Raw genomic sequence first — 18,931 nt, 5'->3', positions numbered from 1 at the left:
GATGTCCCCCTGTTTGTCACGTTCTGTGTCACGGGTGTCTGCACACATATGGGTGCCGGAGCTGTTCTGCCCTGCCGCACGGCCAGCTGCAATGGGACAAGCCCTGGGGAGTGTAAATTTGTAATGGGGGCTGTACTTGGGCTCTAGATGCTATTCCTAGATGGACCTAAGGTGTTTGCAGCTTGTGAGTTATCCTGGTGGTGTTTGACACATGTTCTAACTTTCTTTCAGGTGCAGATGCATTGCATCCATGGCAGAGGGTCAGAGTTAGCAGGTGCCGGGCCTTCCTAGGAGCACGGTGAGTAGCAGACTGGTGGGGTTTTGGCCGATGGGGTGCCAAGATCAGGCACTGATGTTTGGTTCTCTTTAATCTAGCTGTCTGAGAGACACCAGCCCGGTGACAGCAGGACCTTCCCAGCTGACGAGGTGGCCTTTCTTTGCACGTGGCACGGACTGGCATCGCCAGATGTCTGAGAGATAAGTAGAGGGCTATGACCCACAGAGGGGATGAAGGCAGGGTGCTGGTTTGGGAATTACTGGGAAGGGTTTTTGAGTCCAATTTGGCGGTGGGGGGGTGTCCATGAAGTGGCCCCTTAGGCCCCATGAAAGCCAAGTCTCACCTTTGATCACAGTGCTGAGGTGTTCAGGGCAGAGCAGTCCCGGTGTGTCTGGTGTCACTTGTCTGCTGTGCATTATGTGTTGTTTGTGTATCTCCTGTCTTTTACCTTAGCACATTGAGGGGCCTGTCAGAAACCTTGGCATCATTGTTAGCATCTGTGATCTCTGCATTCCTTGGCCTGGCACCCAGGCCAGAGATGCAATTCTGATACCTGTCTGAGCTCCCCAGTCAAAAGTTCTCTCTTTGGAAGCATCCAGTCAGATGTCTTGTCAGGTCTTGTTCTGAGCTGTATGGACAGCTGTGCCCCACCTGGATCCATTATGGTGGATTAGGGCTTGAAAGAATGTGAGGGCAGGCAGAGGATTCTGACCATAGGATTCCTAGGCATCCATCTTTGAATGATTGATTCCAAGAACAGTAGTTAGCATCTTCTTCCTGCAGTGTTCTCTGAGCCTCATCAGCTCACCGTCAGTTTGAACTCAGTCATCTCCTTTTGCATGCTCTCAGTCCTTGCAGCCATTTTCCTTGCCAAGAGATTTCTGTTCCTGTTGTGTCCCCGTTGTGTGTCCTGTCCTGTCTGTCCTGTGTCACGGGTGTCAGCACACATTTGTGCCGGGGCTGCTCTGCCCTGCCGCATAGCCTGGTGCGATAGGAGAGGGCCCGGGGACTTGGAATGTGTAATGTGGGGTGTAGTTGGACTCCAGATGGGATTTGTCGATGGACACAGGACATCTGGAGCTCTTAAGTTGTCCTGCAACAGTGTGACTCTTGTCCTAACGTTTTTTTCAGATTCAGATGAATTAAATCTGGGCCAGAGGGCCCCATCCCGGGTGAGGGGATTCCCCCGAGCAGGTGAGGCCCCATTTGTCTGTGGAGCAGAAGTGTACATGGTGACTCTGTTAGAGCTCACTTCTTTGTCTTTCTTTTTAGGAAGTGAATCTGGATAGCAGCAGTCAAGGTGAGCCGTGGAGAGAAGTGGTTGTTATTGCTCAGCTCTCAAGGAGAAGAATTTTTTCAGCAGCTTGATCATGTCACAAGAGGGATCTGCCCAGTGTCAAGGATGATGTTTGAGATTGAGGCTTCAGGTGAGTTGAGGATTGTGAGTGGGAGAGGGAGGGTGAGCAGGTATCCAGTTAGGAGTTCTTGGGAGGGAGTTTGCAGGCAGCAGGGTGAGAAAGGGTGTTTATTTGTTTATTTGAGGGCCCCCCCCACAAGGCTTCTAGCAGAGGCATTCCCATGTCTTAGAGCACACAGAGTCATCCACTGCACTCACAGGAATGCCATTTAACTTTGCCTTTCTCTAACCCAGGTGCCAGCCCTAATAAAGGCCACAGCCTTGGAATCAGGATGAAGCTGGAGCCTGAGGGAGCCAGGCACACTCAGGAGAGGGCAAGTAGCTGACTGGCTGGGATTTGGCCCGCATAACTCTGGACTCATTCTTTGGTTTTGGTTTTCTTTATTGTAGCTGACCGAGAGGCTCACAGGCCATCACGAGGCTCTCTGAAGCAGACTCATTTCAGGTGCAACGTGGATTCCCGTCGCCGATCATCCAAAAGATAAGTTGGGAGCCACGGCCTGGAGATGGGGGTGTAGCAGGTTGGGAGTTCTTGGGACAGATTTAAAAATTAGCGGAGGGAAAAGCAAACTTGTCCAAGGGCCTCTTAGGACAGCTAAAGGGAGAGGCTCTACTTTTGATGGCAGCTTTCAGGCGGGCAGTGCAGAACAGCTCTGGTTTGTGTCGTGGTTTCCGGTGTGCTGTGTTCCCTAGTGTGTCTTTGGGATCCCTTTTGCCTTCTTCCCTCGAGGCCCTCACCACAAGCATGATGTGTGGTGTTTGATGTCCCCCTGTTTGTCACGTTCTGTGTCACGGGTGTCTGCACACATATGGGTGCCGGAGCTGTTCTGCCCTGCCGCACGGCCAGCTGCAATGGGACAAGCCCTGGGGAGTGTAAATTTGTAATGGGGGCTGTACTTGGGCTCTAGATGCTATTCCTAGATGGACCTAAGGTGTTTGCAGCTTGTGAGTTATCCTGGTGGTGTTTGACACATGTTCTAACTTTCTTTCAGGTGCAGATGCATTGCATCCATGGCAGAGGGTCAGAGTTAGCAGGTGCCGGGCCTTCCTAGGAGCAGGGTGAGTAGCAGACTGGTGGGGTTTTGGCCGATGGGGTGCCAAGATCAGGCACTGATGTTTGGTTCTCTTTACTCTAGCTGTCTGAGAGACACCAGCCCGGTGACAGCAGGACCTTCCCAGCTGACGAGGTGGCCTTTCTTTGCACGTGGCACGGACTGGCATCGCCAGATGTCTGAGAGATAAGTAGAGGGCTATGACCCACAGAGGGGATGAAGGCAGGGTGCTGGTTTGGGAATTACTGGGAAGGGTTTTTGAGTCCAATTTGGCGGTGGGGGGGTGTCCATGAAGTGGCCCCTTAGGCCCCATGAAAGCCAAGTCTCACCTTTGATCACAGTGCTGAGGTGTTCAGGGCAGAGCAGTCCCGGTGTGTCTGGTGTCACTTGTCTGCTGTGCATTATGTGTTGTTTGTGTATCTCCTGTCTTTTACCTTAGCACTTTGAGGGGCCTGTCAGAAACCTTGGCATCATTGTTAGCATCTGTGATCTCTGCATTCCTTGGCCTGGCACCCAGGCCAGAGATGCAATTCTGATACCTGTCTGAGCTCCCCAGTCAAAAGTTCTCTCTTTGGAAGCATCCAGTCAGATGTCTTGTCAGGTCTTGTTCTGAGCTGTACGGACAGCTGTGCCCCACCTGGATCCATTATGGTGGATTAGGGCTTGAAAGAATGTGAGGGCAGGCAGAGGATTCTGACCATAGGATTCCTAGGCATCCATCTTTGAATGATTGATTCCAAGAACAGTAGTTAGCATCTTCTTCCTGCAGTGTTCTCTGAGCCTCATCAGCTCACCGTCAGTTTGAACTCAGTCATCTCCTTTTGCATGCTCTCAGTCCTTGCAGCCATTTTCCTTGCCAAGAGATTTCTGTTCCTGTTGTGTCCCCGTTGTGTGTCCTGTCCTGTCTGTCCTGTGTCACGGGTGTCAGCACACATTTGTGCCGGGGCTGCTCTGCCCTGCCGCATAGCCTGGTGCGATAGGAGAGGGCCCGGGGACTTGGAATGTGTAATGTGGGGTGTAGTTGGACTCCAGATGGGATTTGTAGATGGACACAGGACATCTGGAGCTCTTAAGTTGTCCTGCAACAGTGTGACTCTTGTCCTAACGTTTTTTTCAGATTCAGATGAATTAAATCTGGGCCAGAGGGCCCCATCCCGGGTGAGGGGATTCACACGAGCAGGTGAGGCCCCATTTGTCTGTGGAGCAGAAGTGTACATGGTGACTCTGTTAGAGCTCACTTCTTTGTCTTTCTTTTTAGGAAGTGAATCTGGATAGCAGCAGTCAAGGTGAGCCGTGGAGAGAAGTGGTTGTTATTGCTCAGCTCTCAAGGAGAAGAATTTTTTCAGCAGCTTGATCATGTCACAAGAGGGATCTGCCCAGTGTCAAGGATGATGTTTGAGATTGAGGCTTCAGGTGAGTTGAGGATTGTGAGTGGGAGAGGGAGGGTGAGCAGGTATCCAGTTAGGAGTTCTTGGGAGGGGGTTTGTAGGCAGCAGGGTGAGAAAGGGTGTTTATTTGTTTATTTGAGGGCCCCCCCCCACAAGGCTTCTAGCAGAGGCATTCCCATGTCTTAGAGCACACAGAGTCATCCACTGCACTCACAGGAATGCCATTTAACTTTGCCTTTCTCTAACCCAGGTGCCAGCCCTAATAAAGGCCACAGCCTTGGAATCAGGATGAAGCTGGAGCCTGAGGGAGCCAGGCACACTGAGGAGAGGGCAAGTAGCTGACTGGCTGGGATTTGGCCCGCATAACTCTGGACTCATTCTTTGGTTTTGGTTTTCTTTATTGTAGCTGACCGAGAGGCTCACAGGCCATCACGAGGCTCTCTGAAGCAGACTCATTTCAGGTGCAACGTGGATTCCCGTCGCCGATCATCCAGAAGATAAGTTGGGAGCCACGGCCTGGAGATGGGGGCGTAGCAGGTTGGGAGTTCTTGGGACAGATTTAAAAATTAGCGGAGGGAAAAGCAAACTTCTCCAAGGGCCTCTTAGGACAGCTAAAGGGAGAGGCTCTACTTTTGATGGCAGCTTTCAGGCGGGCAGTGCAGAACAGCTCTGGTTTGTGTCGTGGTTTCCGGTGTGCTGTGTTCCCTAGTGTGTCTTTGGGGTCCCTTTTGCCTTCTTCCCTCGAGGCCCTCACCACAAGCATGATGTGTGGTGTTTGATGTCCCCCTGTTTGTCACGTTCTGTGTCATGGGTGTCTGCACACATATGGGTGCCGGAGCTGTTCTGCCCTGCCGCATGGCCAGCTGTAATAGGAGAGGGCCCGGGGACTTGGAATGTGTAATGTGGGGTGTAGTTGGACTCTAGATGGGATTTGTAGATGGACACAGGACATCTGGAGCTCTTTAGCTGTCCTGCCGCCCTGTGACTTTTGTCCTGACTTTGTTTCAGATTCACCTCCCTAGGTGACTGCAGTGGTTCTATCTAACCCCAACCCTTCTCAAAGCGTGTGAAGGTCAATAATTCATCTTCCAGAAGTTATCTCCAGTCCTGGCTTGTATTTTATGTACCTGTGTTGGTTTATGTTTGTATGTACCTATACCATGTGTATCTCTGTTGGATTATACTCTGTGTACTCACATTCTGTGTACCTATTTTGGCTTGTACTGTGTGTACTTACACAGCATGTAAGTGTGCTACCCTATATTGTGTATACTTACACCCTGTGTACACTTGCACTGTTTGCCTCAGCTGATATTGTCTGTACTTACATTGTGCCACTTACGAACGCAGCTGCCCTGACCTGGCACGTAGTCACAGTTAGGTAGCACAGTTATAAAAACTTTACTGTTGATCTGTCTTTTGTGGGATTTTGGGTAGATAATTTATTGGTCCAGAGTGGGGAGAAGTCCTAGCTGTCAGATAACCACTCTTTAGCCACTTCCTGTCGTCTTGCAGGTCCCTGAAGCTGCCAACTTTCCCCGAATCTACCATTTAACATCAAGGAGCGGCAGCCAGAAGATGTGATAGAAGATGTGTCACAGCACGTTCCTCAGTGTCTGGAGTCAGGGCCGCAGCGAGCGTCTAAGCGGAAAGAGTGTGTGAGAGCACGTGGCTGTGTCTGTGTCTGCTCGTCTCTGCATGGGTGGGCACATGCTGACTGGAGTTAACCTTGTGTGTGACTTTTTTTATTCTAAATTTAACAATGAGTTGCAAAACCTGACAGCAAATCTCCAGCCAGGTTATATTGTATGTACTGACATGGAATGTACCCATGTTGGCTTAAAACCCAGAAAAACAGACGAAGATGGGCAAGAAAAAACCCAGAAAAAAACCCCAAGATGGGCAAGAAAAAACCCTGAAAAAACCCCGAAGACGGGCAAGAAAAAAAACAGAAGAAAATGAGAAAATACCCCCCAAGATGGGCAAGAAAAACCCAGGAAAAACCCCCAAGATGGGCAAGAAAAAACCCAAAGAAAACCCAGAAAAAAATTCCAAGAAGGGCAAGAAAAGACCCAGGAAACACCCAGAAAAAATTGGAAAGAAATTATATATAGTATTACATGCATTATGGATGGTATTGATTTATGTTATATAAAGAATTGTTAAATTATTTTAAATATAAAATATCTGCATATATTTGAAACAAGTTTATATTTCCTAAAATACACTAGAAAAAGATATAAATATAGATTTATCATATCTATCATTTGTTATATATTACACCATATCCATAGATATAAATAAAGTAAGTGGGCTGTTGTTTTTTATTAATTTTTTATAAGTAGTTTAAAATATTAGTTTTTTTTGGTAAAAGCAGGGGTTTTAGTATGAAAATTATAAGTACAGATAATATAAAGGTAGAATTCGAAGTATAGAAATAGATCAGAAATAGCTAAAGATTAGTATAAAAATTAAAAATATAAGAAAAAATAAGTTGTAGCAGTAGATATGGTTCATAATTTTAAAAATAATTCATCTCTATTATTTGAATAGGATACATATTATATAGAATGATTAATATAATGCTTAAATATAAACTATAAATATAAATGTGAATATAGTCATGCAAGTTATATATATAAAAATATTTCAATACAGTTTAAAAGAATAGAGCTTTTTTGTATTTATTAGGATGGGATTTTTATTTTAAATAATACATTTCTATCATGCTTTTAATTTTAAACATAGAGATATCCAATCAATATAGAAAGATATTTATAAAACCACAAAATATATTCTGTCTATTCCTATTATTTATATTTACTTATATTATATAAATTACATGCTACATCAATGTCCACTATAAATATGCATGTGAGTATAAATACGGGAAATAGAAATACCAAATTTATGGTTTTAAAGCAAGGGGGCTTGTTTGCTTCTGATCGGGTAAGATTTTTGGCATTTATTTCAGAGGAGTTTTATTTCAGCGTGGGGTCGCCCTGTTTTTTGCCGCCTTCGCTGCCCGCAGCCCCGAGGCGCGCTGCGCCCCCGGCTGGGGCGGGCGGCAGTGCTGCCGCCTTGTGGGCAGAGCGCGGTACTGCAGGCGTGCGCCGGCAGGCAGGCGAGAGGCCGCCATGTTGGGAGTGGCGTGTCGCGGGTGTCTCGGACTGTTCCTTGACCTTCTCCAGATGGCGGCGAAAAGGGCGGGGAAGTGGAGGACCCGGCTCGGTCTAATCGGCTGCCTTCATGAAATACCGGCCCCGGCGCGGCTCCGATGGGATTTTCTGTGGCCTTTCAAGTGTACCCGATGCAGTCTGTGGGGTCAGTGATGGCGCTAGCGGGTGCATTTTGGCGTGTTTCTGAAAGGCATCTGGGTTATCCCCTCTCTCTCCCTAGGGCCTCTTTCGGCCGGCTTCTTGGGAAGGGCGTGTCACGAATGTCGCGGACTTTCTTTGACCTTCTCAAGTTGGCGGCGAAATGGGTGGGAACATTGCACACCCCGGTAAATCTGCCGCCCTGTGGCCACAGAGCGGTACTGCACCCCCCCGAGCCAGCTGGGTGCCCGGGGCGGGGCAAGGACGCCGCTGCCGAGGGAGGGAAGGGTGAGGGGCGGGCCAGGGTCTGTAAATGCCGGGGACGGGGGAAGGACATTTCAGGAGTGCAAAGGGACACAATGACCGAGAGAAACGGCGGGGGCGGCCCGGCGGGGCCAGTTTCGGTGGGCGGCGGAGGCGCGGTCGCAGCGCTCCACGGGTCGGGGGCAGCGGGCGGGGGCGGGCGAGCGGCGTCGGAACAAGGCTGGAGCCCCCGGGCCCGCGCCCGCCCCGCTCCAGTCGCTGGGAGCGACCGCGGGCCGGACAATCCCGGCGGGGCGGCCCCGGGCAGGCGGTGCAGGAGGCGGAGCGGGGCCGTGGCTCTCCCCGCCGTCGCTGCCGGCAGCTTTGGAAGGTCGGGCCGGGCGCCCGTCCCGTCCCGCCGGCTCCCGGTCTCTGTAAACTCCTCTGTGGCTTCGCAGGTCCGTGCTGGAGAGTGGGAGAAAGGGCCCTGCTGGTTGCCGTGTCCTCGGTGGGCAGCGAGCTCTGACCTTGGCCGGATGGGCTGCTGAGTAATGGAACAATGGGGATGCGCTTTTATGTATTTAGTGACCTTTACAGATTTCTCCCCCTGCTTCAGGTGAGCGTGCATCATTGCAGGCTTGGGATTGAGTGAAATGCGCTGAGGAAACCAGCTATGGGGAGGGAAATGCTCTGTTAACATGTGCCTGTTCTTCTGTCAGACTCATCACAGCAGGACAGCATGAAGACTGAAAGTGTAAGAAGATGTGGAGGGAAAGAGAGAATCTGACAGGAGCACCGAACGCGCGAGCGCATGAATTTTGCTTTTTGCTTGGATGTAAACTCAGGAGTTGAAAGGAATTTGGGAGTGAGAAGGGACATTTCAGAAGGTGAAGAAGAAAAAGAAGTTATTGTTGTTGTTACAGGCCTGGCAAAATCTTTTGTTCTAGCTAATAAAAGAAGTTAGTTTAAATAAAAAAAAGAAAAAAAAAAGTAGTTTTTCTTTACCTGACTATTATATTCATTGGTGGTATATGGTGTGTTGTTTAATTTCTTGGTATGATTAACTCAGTGTAAGTTGTTTTTTGAGTGAACTAACTTTCTGGATGGGTTGGTTTGAATTTGAGACAGGATTGACTTCAATAGGTTTCTTTCATAGACTTGTGATAGTTATTACTGGGGTTTTGGCTTTGTTTACTGTATGCATAAACATACAGCTTTGGTTGGGCCAGCTGGGCTGCCGGAGTTTGTGGGTGTGAATTTATTCGATGGCTTTTGTTAAATGCAGTGTTTAATTTTTGAAAGGTTTTTCAATGTAGTGGTTTTAAGGTGGTTTTTAGAATTGATTGTATGGTTTGATGTTGTTTATAGTTGCTGTCCGGTAAGGGATGTGGTGTGAGTACTTGAACGTTATGGTTTTGGTTTTCCTAAGTTCCATTTTCTTTCTGGTTCGATAGGTTTTTTTAGTTTTATTTTTGGTGCCAGGGGTATTCACGTGGTGGGTTTTTATAGGCAATATGTTTTTTAATTTGGGCAGTGAAAGCATAAAAATAAAAAATCTAAACTGTTAAAATACTAAAAAATATAAGTTAGTTTTCTTTTAATTTTAAATTAAGTTTTATAGATTATTGGTTTTTATTTGTGCATTAGCATAAAGGTAGAGCTTTGGGGGCTTCTTTTAGTACTGTTTAGTTTTGAGTCTAGTGAGTTGGTTTGATTTAATTTTTAGTGGGTGTTGGTTTTTCTTAGCAGTTGTGTCATTTTCAAGGTGTATTTGAGTTTTATGGGGTTTTTGAGATATTGGTTTAGGAGGAAGTTTATGATGAGAATGTGCGGAGGTTTTGGGCTAGTTATAGTGGGATTTAAAATTTCTTTACAGTTAGGTTTATGTGAGGTTTTATGAGGGTTCAATGTTGTGGGATGTTTGTTCCGTTAGTAATAAAAATAGGTTTTGTTTTGATGTGCTGCGATGGGATGAGCGTGTGCTGCGTGCCGTTGCTGACGAAGGTACGGTATTGTTGTGGCTCTGATGTGTCGGGTTAATGAATTTATATGGTTTAATATATCATTTAAAATAGAAATAAATATAAATTTAAAAATATATATAAAATTTGAGTGGTAAATATAAATATAAATATAGATAACAGATACATATATAAAACTATTAAACATATGTAAACATATATAAAACTATGGTATATAATTGTTAATATTAATTATGGTATATAATTGTAACATATATATATAACAGACTATAATTTATATATTATTATGTTACAAAGATATAAAAATATAGAATGTAAATATAAAAATGTTAAAATAAATTGGAGATTTTTTTGGGTTGTTTTAGGTTATAGGCTGGGGTTTTTTTATAAATACTATAAATAGAAATAATATAAAAATAGAAATCCTGATATACAGATATCGGTACATATAATAAATAAAATGTATTATTTTTATTTTATATATCTAACTTTAAATATTTATATATTTTCTTTATTAATATAATAAATATGAATCAATATAAGGTATTATCTCTAATATGTAATATCTATAAAGAAAATTATAAATGTAGATGTGAATAGAATTTTAAATATTTAATTAAATGAAGGGGTGTCTTTGGTTTTTATTTGGTTAGAGACAGAGGTTTTATTTTAAATAATATAATTATTATAAAAATGTGAATATTAAGATAGAACTATATAATAAATATATAAAGAGAAATTATTAAGCTATGAATATAAATTTAAATATAAATTTATGTAAGTAAAATGCAGATTTGTAATATAATTTATATTGCCATATAAGGTTATTTATATTCTATAAGTGGGAATATAAATATAAACATATGTAAATATATTTTAAAGGAAAGGGAATTTTTGGCTTTTATTTAAGTAGAGGCAGGGGTTTTATTTTAAACAATATAACTGTTACAGAAGTAAAAATCTTAACACAGAAATTTATATATTTTTATACATATATTTTTATATATTGATTATATAAGTGCTTGGAGTAGATGTAATTTAGAATATAAATTTATTTATAAATTGACATTGATAAAGATAAATGTATAAGTAAGCAATATACATTATGTTCACATTTATATTTATAATGTCTATTAAATATGAAAACATAAGGATATATATATTTAAATGTTGTTTAAAAGAAAGGGTTGGGGTTTTTTTGGTTCTTATTGGGTTAGAGGCAGGGCTTTTATTTTAAATAATATGAATATGGATATTACTGTTCTACAATCAAGATATAAATATATACATAAATATAAAATATATCTCAATATTTAGAAATAGATAAGTAAATATAAATAGCAGGAAGAAATGTAATATAGAATACAAATAACAGTATGCATTAGTATACATTTTAAATGTCAATGTGAATATAAACTTGAAAAAATCAATTTAAAAAAATTTAAATACAGTTGAAAAAAAAGGGGTTCTTTTTGGCTATAATTTGGGCGGAGGCAGGATTTATAAAAAATAATATAAATGTTACAGAAGTAAAAATCCTAACACAGAAATAAATAAAAACTATATGAAGATACATATAAAAGTATATAAATAGGGTTAGGGTTAGGTTAATTTATAAAAATTTATAAATTAATCGAACATTAAAAATGAAAAATTAAACATATTCAAAATGTATATTTGTGTATAAATGTGGATATAAATATGAAAAATATAATTTAAAAAAAATTAACTACATGTAAATTAAAGGGGTTCTTTTTGGCTTTTATACAGGTAGAAAGAGAGGAATTATTTTAAATAATGTAAATTTTACAGAAGCAAAAATCCTAAAACAAATATATACAGACTATGTAAAAATATGTATAAAAATATATAAATAAATTTAAGTATTAGGAATAGATGTAATATAGACTATAAATTTATTTATAAATAAAATGTATAAATAGACAGTATACATGAATATACATTATAAAGGTGAGTATTATTATGAAAAAATATTTTAAAAAATATTTAAATATTTCTTAAAAGAAATTACTCGGTTTTGTTTGCTGTTTTCCTTTTTTATCCTATTAGGTTAGAGGCAGGAGGGTTTTTTTTCTTCTTACTGGTTTATTTGGGGCATTTATTTCAGAGCAGTTTTTGGTGGGGGTCGCGCCTGTTCTTTTTTGCCGCCTTCCCTGCCCGCAGCCCCGAGGCGCGCTGCGCCCCCGGCTGGGGCGGGCGGCAGTGCTGCTGCCTTGTGGGCAGAGCAGCTCTGCATAGAGAGGCCGCCACCTTGGGAGGGGCTCAGTGAGGCTTCCGCGCCTGCCCCTCTCCCTAGCCCTCTTTCCTTTTCCCCGTATTCGCCTTGTCTCGCTCCCTTTCCTCCACTCTGCATTGTGCAGGATGCCTCCCAGACCCAAGCTGCCACCACCTTTAAGTCAGGCAGGTTTGAGGGACCCAAATGGCTCCAGCATTCTTTAGCAAGGAACCTGGGCTGCTGAGGTTTCTTCTTCTAGGAAAGGGCTGGCATTGGCCTTCCCTGGAGTGGCTGGCTGCCTGCTGAAATTACTGCTTTGCCAAATATGCCTACCAGACCCAAGCCTGCACCAGTGGTAACTCCAGCTGCGGTGGCCATGGCACGTGCCTCATGCTATCTCCCATCAGGAACCTGGGTGGCTGAGTGACGCTTAGCTGAGGAATGGGCAGGCGTTCACGGTCAGGAGGCCAAGGGGCCCTTAGTGGCCGGCTGCCTGCTGAAATTCTGTATTCAAGGATGTGTCGTGGACCCACGCTGCCACAACGTTTAAGTCAGATAGGTTTGAGGGTCCCAAGTGGTCTCAGCAGTCTGCCATCAGAAACCTGAGCTGGTGAGTTACACTTAGCTGTGTAAAGGGCGGCATTGGTGTTCAGGAGGCCCAGGGGCTGTTAGTGGCCGGCTGCCTGCTGAAATGCTGCATTGCCAAATACGCCTAGCAGACCCAAGCTGGCACCAGTTCCAACTCCAGCCATTTGGCCTCGGCACGTGTCTCCTGCCATCTGCCACATGAACCTGGTGTGCTGAGGTTTGCTTACCTGGGAAAAGGGTCAGCATTAGTGTTCAGGGGCCTGTGGCCTGGAGTGACCGGCTGTCTGCTGAAATTCCGCATTGCGCAGGATGCCTCGTGGATCCAAGCTGCCACCACCGCAAGGTCCGGCAGGTTTAAGAGTCACAAATGCCTGCAGCAACCTGCCATCAGGACACTGAGCTGGTGAGTTACACTTCCTTGTGTAGAGGGTGGCATTTCTCTCCTGTGCCCAGGGGCCCTTAGTGGCCGGCTGCCTGCTGAAATGCTGCATTGCCAAATACGCCGTGCAGACCCAAGCTGGCACCAGTTCCAACTCCAGCCCTTTGGCCTCGGCACGTGTCTCCTGCCATCTGCCACACCAACCTGGGCTGCTGAGTTTTGCTTACCTGGGAAAAGGGTCAGCATTAGTGTTCAGGGGCCTGTGGCCCTGAGTGACCGGCTGTCTGCTGAATGTCCGCATTGCGCAGGATGCCTCCTGGACCTACGCTGCAATCTGTGCCGAGTCCAGCTCGTTTGAGAGTCCCGAGCGCCTCCATCAATCTGGCACACGAACCTGGGCTGCTGAGGTTTGCTTACCTGGGAAATAGTCAGCACTAGTTTTAAGGGGCCTGTGGCGTGGAGTGACCGGCTGCCTGCTGAAATTCCGCATTGCGCAGGATGCCGCCTGGACGCAAGCTGCCACCACTGCAAAGTCAGGCTGGTTTGAGAGTCAGAAATGCCTGCAGCACCCTGCGATCAGAAACCTGAGCTGGTGAGTTACACTTCCTTGTGTAGAGGGTGGCATTTCTCTCCTGTGCCCAGGGGCCCTTAGTGGCCGGCTGCCTGCTGAAATTTCTGCATTGCCAAATATGCCGTGCAGACCCAAGCTGGCACCAGTTCCAACTCCAGCCATTTGGCCTCGGCACGTGTCTCCTGCCATCTGCCACATGAACCTGGTGTGCTGAGGTTTGCTTACCTGGGAAAAGGGTCAGCATTAGTGTTCAGGGGCCTGTGGCCCTGAGTGACTGGCCGTCTGCCACCTGATGTTCTGCGTTGTGCAGGATGCCTCCCGGACCAAAGTTGCTACGACCACAAAATCAGGCTGGTTTCAGAGTCCCAAGCGCCTGCAGCAATCTGCCACACCAACCTGGGCTGCTGAGGTTTGCTTACCTGGGAAAAGGATCAGCACTAGTTTTAAGGGGCCTGTGGAGTGGAGTGACTGGCTGCCTGCTGAAATTCCGCCTTGCGCAGGATGCCTCCTGGACGCAAGCTGCCACCACTGCAAAGTCAGGCTGGTTTGAGAGTCAGAAATGCCTGCAGCACCCTGCCATCAGAAACCTGAGCTGGTGAGTTACACTTAGCTGTGTAAAGGGCGGCATTGTTGTTCAGGAGGCCCAGGAGTCCTTAGTGGCCGGCTGCCTGCTGATATTTCTGCATTGCCAAATACGCCTAGCAGACCCAAGCTGGCACCAGTTCCAACTCCAGCCCTTTGTCCTCGGCACTTGTCTCCTGCCATCTGCCACAAGAACCTGGTGTGCTGAGGTTTGCTTACCTGGGAAAAGGGTCAGCATTAGTGTTCAGGGGCCTGTGGCCTGGACTCACCGGCTGCCTGCTGAAATTCCGCATTGCGCAGGATGCCTCATGGATCCAAGCTGCCACCACCGCAAGGTCCGGCAGGTTTAAGAGTCACAAATGCCTGCAGCAACCTGCCATCAGGAAACTGAGCTGGTGAGTTACACTTCCTTGTGTAGAGGGTGGCATTTCTCTCCTGTGCCCAGGGGCCCTTAGTGGCCGGCTGCCTGCTGAAATGCTGCATTGCCAAATACGCCGTGCAGACCCAAGCTGGCACCAGTTCCAACTCCAGCCCTTTGGCCTCGGCACGTGTCTCCTGCCATCTGCCACACCAACCTGGGCTGCTGAGTTTTGCTTACCTGGGAAAAGGGTCAGCATTAGTGTTCAGGGGCCTGTGGCCCTGAGTGACCGGCTGTCTGCTGAATGTCCGCATTGCGCAGGATGCCTCCTGGACCTACGCTGCAATCTGTGCCGAGTCCAGCTCGTTTGAGAGTCCCGAGCGCCTCCATCAATCTGGCACACGAACCTGGGCTGCTGAGGTTTGCTTACCTGGGAAAAGGGTCAGCACTAGTTTTAAGGGGCCTGTGGCGTGGAGTGACCGGCTGCCTGCTGAAATTCCGCATTGCGCAGGATGCCGCCTGGACGCAAGCTGCCACCACTGCAAAGTCAGGCTGGTTTGAGAGTCAAAAATCCCTGCAGCACCCTGTGATCAGAAACCTGAGCTGGTGAGTTACACTTCCTTGTGTAGAGGGTGGCATTTCTCTCCTGAGCCCAGGGGCCCTTAGTGGCCGGCTGCCTGCTGAAATTTCTGCATTGCCAAATGCGCCGTGCAGACCCAAGCTGGCACCAGTTCCAACTCCAGCCCTTTGGCCTCGGCACGTGTCTCCTGCCATTTGCCACAAGGACCTGGGCTGCTGAGTTTTGCTTACCTGGGAAAAGGGTCAGCATTAGTGTTCAGGGGCCTGTGGCCCTGAGTGACCGGCCGTCTGCCACCTGATGTTCTGCGTTGTGCAGGATGCCTCCCGGACCAAAGTTGCTACCACCACAAAATCAGGCTGGTTTCAGAGTCCCAAGCGCCTCCATCAATCTGGCACACCAACCTGGGCTGCTGAGGTTTGCTTACCTGGGAAAAGGGTCAGCACTAGTGTTCAGGGGCCTGTGGCCCTGAGTGACCGGCCGTCTGCCACCTGATGTTCTGCGTTGTGCAGGATGCCTCCCGGACCAAAGTCCCTACCACCACAAAATCAGGCTGGTTTCAGAGTCCCAAGCGCCTGCAGCAATCTGCCACACCAACCTGGGCTGCTGAGGTTTGCTTACCTGGGAAAAGGGTCCGCATTAGTGTTCAGGGGCCTGTGGCCTGGAGTGACCGGCTGCCTGCTGAAATTCCGCATTGCGCAGGATGCCTCGTGGATCCAAGCTGCCACCACCGCAAGGTCCGGCAGCTTTAAGAGTCACAAATGCCTGCAGCAACCTGCCATCAGGAAACTGAGCTGGTGAGTTACACTTCCTTGTGTAGAGGGTGGCATTTCTCTCCTGTGCCCAGGGGCCCTTAGTGGCCGGCTGCCTGCTGAAATTTCTGCATTGCCAAATGCGCCGTGCAGACCCAAGCTGGCACCAGTTCCAACTCCAGCCCTTTGGCCTCGGCACGTGTCTCCTGCCATCTGCCACATGAACCTGGGCTGCTGAGTTTTGCTTACCTGGGAAAAGGGTCAGCATTAGTGTTCGGGGGCCTGTGGCCCTGAGTGACCGGCCGTCTGCCACCTGATGTTCTGTGTTGTGCAGGATGCCTCCTGGACCAAAGTTGCTATCACCAAAAAATCAGGCTGGTTTCAGAGTCCGAAGCGCCTGCAGCAATCTGGCACACCAACCTGGGCTGCTGAGGTTTGCTTACCTGGGAAAAGGGTCAGCACTAGTGTTCAGGGGCCTGTGGCCCGGAGCGACCGGCTGTCTGCTGAATGTCCGCATTGCGCAGGATGCCTCCTGGACCGACGCTGCAATCTGTGCCGAGTCCAGCTCGTTTGAGATTCCCAAGCACCTCCATCAATCTGGCACACGAACCTGGGCTGCTGAGGTTTGCTTACCTGGGAAAAGGGTCAGCACTAGTGTTCAGGGGCCTGTGGCCCGGAGCGACCGGCTGTCTGCTGAATGTCCGCATTGCGCAGGATGTCTCGTGGATCCAAGCTGCTACCACTGCAAAGTCAGGCTGGTTTGAGAGTCAGAAATGCCTGCAGCACCCTGCGATCAGAAACCTGAGCTGGTGAGTTACACTTAGCTGTGTAAAGGGCGGCATTGGTGTTCAGGAGGCCCAGGGGCCGTTAGTGGCCGGCTGCCTGCTGAAATGCTGCATTGCCAAATACGCCTAGCAGACCCAAGCTGGCACCAGTTCCAACTCCAGCCCTTTGGCCTCGGCACGTGTCTCCTGCCATCTGCCACATGAACCTGGACTGCTGAGTTGTGCTTACCTGGGAAAAGGGTCAGCACTAGTGTTCAGGGGCCTGTGGCCCGGAGTGACTGGCCGTCTGCCACCTGATGTTCTGCGTTGTGCAGGATGCCTCCCGGACCAAAGTTGCTACCACCACAAAATCAGGCTGGTTTCAGAGTCCCAAGCGCTTGCAGCAATCTGCCACACCAACCTGGGCTGCTGAGGTTTGCTTACCTGGGAAAAGGGTAGCACTAATTTTAAGGGGCCTGTGGCGTGGAGTGACCGGCTGCCTGCTGAAATTCTGCATTGCGCAGGATGCCGCCTGGACGCAAGCTGCCACCACTGCAAAGTCAGGCTGGTTTGAGAGTCAGAAATGCCTGCAGCACCCAGCGATCAGAAACCTGAGCTGGTGAGTTACACTTCCTTGTGTAGAGGGTGGCATTTCTCTCCTGTGCCCAGGGGCCCTTAGTGGCCGGCTGCCTGCTGAAATTTCTGCATTGCCAAATACGCCGTGCAGACCCAAGCTGGCACCAGTTCCAACTCCAGCCCTTTGGCCTCGGCACGTGTCTCCTGCCATCTGCCACATGAACCTGGTGTGCTGAGGTTTGCTTACCTGGGAAAAGGGTCAGCACTAGTGTTCAGAAGCCTGTGGCCTGGAGTGACCAGCTGCCTGCTGAAATTCCGCATTGCGCAGGATGCCTCCTGGACCGACGCTGCAATCTGTGCCGAGTCCAGCTCGTTTGAGATTCCCGAGCGCCTCCATCAATCTGGCACACGAACCTGGGCTGCTGAGGTTTGCTTACCTGGGAAAAGGGTCAGTACTAGTGTTCAGGGGCCTGTGGCATGGAGTGACCGGCTGTCTGCTGAATGTCCGCATTGCGCAGGATGCCTCGTGGATCCAAGCTGCCACCACCGCAAGGTCCGGCAGGTTTAAGAGTCACAAATGCCTGCAGCAACCTGCCATCAGGAAACTGAGCTGGTGAGTTACACTTCCTTGTGTAGAGGGTGGCATTTCTCTCCTGTGCCCAGGGGCCCTTAGTGGCCGGCTGCCTGCTGAAATTTCTGCATTGCCAAATGCGCCGTGCAGACCCAAGCTGGCACCAGTTCCAACTCCAGCCCTTTGGCCTCGGCACGTGTCTCCTGCCATTTGCCACAAGGACCTAAGCTGCTGAGTTTTGCTTACCTGGGAAAAGGGTCAGCATTAGTGTTCAGGGGCCTGTGGCCCTGAGTGACCGGCCGTCTGCCACCTGATGTTCTGCGGTGTGCAGGATGCCTCCCGGACCAAAGTTGCTACGACCACAAAATCAGGCTGGTTTCAGAGTCCCAAGCGCCTGCAGCAATCTGCCACACCAACCTGGGCTGCTGAGGTTTGCTTACCTGGGAAAAGGGTCAGAACTAGTGTTCAGGGGCCTGTGGCCCGGAGCGACCGGCTGTCTGCTGAATGTCCGCATTGCGCAGGATGCCGCCTGGACGCAAGCTGCCACCACTGCAAAGTCAGGCTGGTTTGAGAGTCAGAAATGCCTGCAGCACCCTGCGATCAGAAACCTGAGCTGGTGAGTAACACTTCCCTGTGTAAAAGGCGGCATTGGTGTTCAGGAGGCCCAGGGGCTGTTAGTGGCCGGATGCCTGCTGAAATTTCTGCATTGCCAAATGCGCCGTGCAGACCCAAGCTGGCACCAGTTCCAACTCCAGCCCTTTGGCCTCGGCACGTGTCTCTTGCCATCTGCCACATGAACCTGGTGTGCTGAGGTTTGCTTACCTGGGAAAAGGGTCAGCATTAGTGTTCAGGGGCCTGTGGCCTGGAGTGACCGGCTGCCTGCTGAAATTCCGCATTGCGCAGGATGCCTCGTGGATCCAAGCTGCCACCACCGCAAGGTCCGGCAGGTTTAAGAGTCACAAATGCCTGCAGCAACCTGCCATCAGGAAACTGAGCTGGTGAGTTACACTTCCTTGTGTAGAGGGTGGCATTTCTCTCCTGTGACCAGGGGCCCTTAGTGGCCGGCTGCCTGCTGAAATGCTGCATTGCCAAATACGCCGTGCAGACCCAAGCTGGCACCAGTTCCAACTCCAGCCCTTTGGCCTCAGGACGTGTCTCCTGCCATCTGCCACATGAACCTGGACTGCTGAGTTGTGCTTACCTGGGAAAAGGGTCAGCACTAGTGTTCAGGGGCCTGTGGCCCGGAGTGACCGGCCGTCTGCCACGTGATGTTCTGCGTTGTGCAGGATGCCCCCTGGACC

The 18,931-nt window shown here is 48.4% G+C and overlaps 2 long non-coding RNA genes across 2 annotated transcripts; both read left to right on the top strand.

Annotated features, from left to right (window-relative positions):
• The first annotated feature begins 4,898 nt into the window (after window positions 1-4,898).
• Window positions 4,899-6,185, top strand: LOC141729063 (uncharacterized). The gene is made up of 2 exons (XR_012580310.1): window positions 4,899-5,206; window positions 5,650-6,185. It is a non-coding gene; the product is annotated as an uncharacterized LOC141729063 (long non-coding RNA).
• A 1,565-nt stretch (window positions 6,186-7,750) lies between these two features.
• Window positions 7,751-8,705, top strand: LOC141729062 (uncharacterized). The gene is made up of 3 exons (XR_012580309.1): window positions 7,751-7,855; window positions 8,153-8,310; window positions 8,414-8,705. It is a non-coding gene; the product is annotated as an uncharacterized LOC141729062 (long non-coding RNA).
• The last annotated feature ends 10,226 nt before the right edge of the window (window positions 8,706-18,931 follow it).

The sequence above is a fragment of the Zonotrichia albicollis genome, chromosome 5 (genome assembly GCF_047830755.1).
Source record: "Zonotrichia albicollis isolate bZonAlb1 chromosome 5, bZonAlb1.hap1, whole genome shotgun sequence".
NCBI lineage: Eukaryota > Metazoa > Chordata > Aves > Passeriformes > Passerellidae > Zonotrichia > Zonotrichia albicollis.
This window is presented reverse-complemented; position numbering and strand designations above follow the sequence as displayed.